Below are 5849 nucleotides of genomic sequence, written 5' to 3' on the forward strand. Positions count from 1 at the left end.
ACATCATGACTACCATCGACACCGCATACTTCTCAGTTACAGTGGTTCATCATATTTGACTGAAACAAGATGTATTCTAATTATCCTCAAGTTTAAAACTTTTCACTTCAGTGAAGGCCCTCACTACTTTACCCATAACGAACCCTAATTTCTTTTGCAGCCTTCATGATTCAAAAACTTGTGGTTTTGGCGCCGGTAGATGAAAGCTTTCCATCATACTGCATGTGAGATGCTTACCTAAAGAAGCGAATATTTGTTTAGGAGGTCGTCTTTGTGCAAAACGACTTGCATTTTGCACATTAGCCACCAATCGTCTGATGGATTTGCTTTACACTAAAATCCTGTTAGATAATTAACAATAATGGCGCTCGTTTATGTTTTGCATTTTTGCCTTTAACATAAATTGACTACACAATGGAGGGCAAAGGAATTCTGAAACGATTTCGCTCAAGACCAAGGCCTATATAACCCAAGATGAGGAAGTTCCCTGGTGGGCTGTAAGCCATTCCTCACTTGCGGAACAAACAGCTTGTCTCGCTTTTTTTTGTCGACTGTTTTAAAACAAAAGATGACAAAGCACAAGATTCACTTTAAACGCTACCGCTTGTAAGTAGACGATTGAAGGCAATTAGCCATTACTTTATGAATCAGGATTAGTGGAACACTCATGAAACTATCCGAGGTCTCTGACACCAGTACTGCCAGGTATTTCTGTGCTTCCATCATGAGACATCATTCTTTGGTTACAGTGGCCTCTAGCTTTACATTTAGATCAAGTCTATATTGCGGATTTTGCCTTCTTATTGCACTACATGTAGATAATTCAATATTTTGTCCACCAGTTTATACTCAGATTGTTTATCAGAAGGCTCAGCTGAGCTTGAAATTAAAACACAGGACAAAGGCTATGTCATTTTATTATTTGAACTTTGTTAAAGGTAACAAAGCATTTCTGTGATTCCGGCCGCTTTTTAAGTGTTGATTTTTGGATAGGGTCGTCTGCTCCAAATAAATCCTTTCGAACATTTAGAAAGGGAACATTTTGAACACTATTGTTGATTAGAGAGCATTATGTGTGAGACGGTATAAATTTGTACTGTCCCCTCACGTCGCTTAGAAGGCACGTGCCTGTGTCCAGCCTCACCTACAGTGTAGCTATAGCCTCTTGTCATCTAATAAACAGAAAAATACCCTCACTTCTGTCCTAGTGCACCAATTTAAGTTGGATCCAATAAACAGTGCTTTCCATACGTTGTATTTCCATCTTTCCACACGTTGGTTTATTTTAATCTTATTCCTGAAAAAATCTGAAAGAATGGCAAATTACATCTTCTAGACAGTGTGAAATAACCAAAAAAATCTCATCTCTGCAAGGTGATTGTGGTCCGTGTTTTCTTTTAATCGAAAATAAATATTGAGCATTTTCACTGGCAAATGACCTGTGTTACAGAAGTTACTTTTGTGATCAGTGCCAAATTCATTAAAAAAGATATTTGACTGTGAGTTCCTTTTTAAAATGCTGGTACTGGATAAGAAACGTGTTGTTGATGCACACACACATACACATTGTAAATTACTTCCCAGTGTTCAAAAAACCGCTGGCTGATGATTTCTTTCTACTTTTATTTGTTCACAGATCTTCTGATAACACGTGTTGATGAATAAGCATCACGGTGCTGGAAACCCACCTCTCCCACTCCAACCTATAGGCTTAAAGTAACGAGGGAATAGTTAATCGAGCAGTCAATACAAACAAGAGCCGTTTTTTTGCACCTTGGATGGATTTAACTAAGAATATAGGCGCCCGATGTCCAGCACAAACCGTGGAATTTTGCGACAGACTCTTTATAAAAATCAATGCTGTCTTCCTCGCCATGTTGTTTTCTTTACACCCTGAAGTTCACAATAGGATCGGCATAATGGGCGTGTTGAAATAAGTACAACCTCCAGTTATGTTGCAGTTGCATTCATTTATCCCCAACCCCTAAATTAAATGTTTAAAATTAAAACTTCAATGAACTAAACATTAGTTACTAAAAATTCAAAGGGTACTCTATTAAGGAAAGGCCTTCAACATGCATGGTGAAAACCTGGTGAATGTATTTATAACATTTTTCCTCAATCTTCTTGCATTAAGTCATTACGGTGGTATAAGCATTAAAGCCAGTTTTACGCAATGATGGTGTCTGGACTGTTCACTTTTTTTCTGAAAGGGGTTGCTATCATTACTTTGCCAAATCATTTTAATATTCATATCCAATGGATCAAGCCCATTCGAAAACCGATGGTAATTTTTTATTTGTCTTATACACAGATGTTGACCCACTCAGATCAAACAGCGCTAACTCTTTGTACCGAGAAGAATTTACACTGTGCCTACTCTCACTTTTGAGACAAAATGCTTTATTTTTCTCCCAATTGTGTAGTGTAACCGGTGGCGTCTGCTGCAACAGCAAGAAGGTAAAAGATGTTTGAAAGATTTGAATAGTCAAACGCTTTGGTTTTCTAATGTGTTTGTCATGGTAAAATACAGCCCCTGTCTTTCACTCTCTCATAAATCAATATCGTCGGACAGAAAGTTTTATGGTGAGTTTAACACTAATTTAAATATTTAGTAGGGAACACTCAGTGTTGCATTTTAGCACCTATTCGAACGTTGTCACAAAATTTTGTTTGTAAATTAGACTCCTTCTTAAAACCCTTTATTTTCCTGTCGACAAATTCAAGTTCTTAACCATACGGAAACGTATCGATTCGCGTATAGTTTCACCTGCGTTATTTAACTACACGATTTTAACCAGATTTTTAATCATACCTGACACAACTCAACCCCTTTCTTAAGCTACAATAGCACTTCTGTAAAAGGAAGCAGATACACGATCACCTGTGGAAATGTGGAGGTTTTAGAAACTCCAATTGTTTTTCGCCAAATAAATCGTTCATCCGGTGAATTGGGCTCAGTGGGGTGGGGGTAGCTGGATTGATGACACTTGCTTTTGAGCAGGGTCCTTGAGCTGCTCACAACCTGTTGAAATTCAGCGAGAGGGTTAATCCCAATCGTGCTGGACCTCTTCCCAGACCTGGCTCCCAGCCATTTCCACAAACCCTCCATGCAGACCAAGTACCTCCACAATTAGACCTTCAACCCAAGCGGAGACCTTTCAACCACATTTAGCAGTTTCTACCAACACAGGGTGGAGAATCTAATGGGCAGTAAATGATCTGTTGAGGAGTTGGATAAGATAGGCCAAGCAGTCGTTTCACCAAAAATGGGACTATAAGATATTAATCTACGAAGTAGTTGGCACATCTCTTTAAAGTTCCAAACAATATTTAGTTCATTTCCATTAATGACATTATTCCATTAAGTCAACACTAAAAGCAATCTCCTTGTTCAGCGACTTTTCAGTCTCCTGTTCTGAAGGGAAGCTCCCCATGAGAATGAGTCATTCCTTTACACAATTCACCGCGCTTTAACACAGCAGGTATGTAATAATAAAGTTGTAAAAAAAAGAATGTGTCTTCATCAGCGGATATACATACCTCTCTATATAGAATAAAGCTGAACAGTTAAAGCTTGACTTTACTATCTTTCTTTTGGCCAAAATTGAGGAAAGTGTGCGTGTGTAAAATATTATGTAACAGTAAGGAATATGTCTATCATCTGTGCCGTATGTTCAATAGAAATAAGAATGTGTATACTTCCGAATGTAATTCGGTCAATGCTGATTTCACAATGAACTTGAATATTCAACATGAACAGTTTGGATAAGAAATACATGGTGACAAAACAGCCACTGTACTTAAACATGCAACTCGCAAACCTGTGCTTACTATTTATCAAACCAAAGATGCTGAACTTTCACAGACTTTAATGTAGTCTTATTTTTTTGGAGGAACTCGTCTATTCTTGCTTACCTATTTCGGCCTCGCGGTGAGGAATGCATTCATTGCTACTCGCAGCTGCATTAGTCTTGCTAAAAAAAAGCCCTGCTGAGAAATGCAAATAATAAGAAAAAACAGATCGGTTGGATAGCAAAGTAATTAATGCCTTAAAGAGCTGAGGCCTGGTTTTAGTAGTAGTCTTTTGGGGATGAGAGGTAGCCGGTGAAAAATGACGCATGCTTTTGCACATGGGGAGCTGGCAACTAGCAAAGCCCCTACTTCATAGAGGTGAACAAAGGAGGTCGACTGGGCTAGATAGGTTGTAACAGGTTTCTATGTGTCTTCCCCCGCCCCCCCCCCCCCCAACACACATTGAGTGCATCATGGATGTGCATGGAATATTTTCTGCGGAATAGTGTATGTGAAAGAGAAAACAACTTTAATCCGGCGCTCTCGGTTCTTGGAAAGCAAAGATTGAAAGACCGAAAAATGAATTCTGCCCTAAGCAAGATTTTCATTTCGTTTTTGCTAACGTTATAATTTTCCGAATTGATTTAATGTTAGCGTGGTTAGATATAAATCTAGCCGGGTGATATTGTTTAAAGCACCAATTGGAGAACTTGCGGTTCACTTTTTTGGGGGATCGATTTGAATATGAGTAACGTATGTTGTGAGGCATCACTTTCCCTTTTTAAAAAAATATCATTCAAAATCCTTGCTGGAAATGCTCCTTCCAACTTAATTAGTGTGGTTGCATTGCTTCCTGGATGACTGAACCTCCTATCCGTGCTGTGCATAGTGACTTTTAACCTCAGTTCGCAAGATGTGCCTGAAAAGTTAACAGATACAAAGATACTATTCTATGGCATTAACAAAAAAAAACAGCTAAACACTAAACAAGATCTTCAACTTGACCTTGGAAAGGGGTTTTGTGCCTCTCGCTAATCTATCAAATCCACGATCCATGACAATGATGTATTTAAAAGTATTGTCAGATGAATGGTTTGATAAATTCACTGCTGAAAACGTTGGGGTCATTTGTAATGATATGTTCAAAAACTAAGTCTGTTCAGCAAAAAAAAAGTTTTGTGACACGATGTAAGGAAATGAATCGCCAAATCAGCACTGTAATATTGCTCGGGACCAAGAAAAAAAAGCTGGGAACAATGCTCCTCATATTAAACGCGATATTTAGATGCTTTGGTTGGGAACAAAAGTCATAGCAAGACGTCTTTATGGCTAATTCAGTCAAAGGCACATCCCTGGTTTTCCCGCAGAAAGGTCACTGTCGTTGTGTTTGGTCCACCGAGGGGGTGTTTTCAGATTGAAAACTGAGCCAGCTGTCTCTGTCATACTCTCGCCATTGGAGAGCACCAACTGTGCATGGTTGTTAGCCACATTCTACACCTGCAAAGCCTACCGATTACCAACACTTTTCAATTTTTAACATTGCATAAACAATGCAAGCAGCGGCTCACAGCGTTTGACAGTGTAGCAACTCTGGTAGGTACCAGTATCGCAATTGCGTGAGCTGCCCATTGATTGGCCGTGAACGAAGATCAAAGGGGGGCTTCAAACAAGTGTAAAAAAAGCTTGAAAAACAAACTGACCAATAACTTTTCAAGGCAATCTTCCTCCTTCCTCACTCCAGTTTAAATGTCAATTGTTTTACTTCTGAACTTTAATCCTAAGTGCTTTGGAACAGTTGACTGATGAGCGAACTGCCAAAGTATTTGCAATTAAATGTATGTGAAACGTAAGACGCAATGTCAGAGTGTATTACTTCACACATTACCACGTATTGGACTGCAAACGAAACATTTTTATATCTTAGTGTGAAATTTAAGCTTTCAAAATCCTATTTTACCTGTTCTGTACACTTAGTAATTCGCTGTCGGCTGCAACGATCACCTGCCATTTCTAACATTCAGTTTTTTAAGTAAACTTTTCACTGGAAGAAAACA

This window comes from Mustelus asterias, chromosome 2, assembly GCF_964213995.1.
Source record: "Mustelus asterias chromosome 2, sMusAst1.hap1.1, whole genome shotgun sequence".
NCBI lineage: Eukaryota > Metazoa > Chordata > Chondrichthyes > Carcharhiniformes > Triakidae > Mustelus > Mustelus asterias.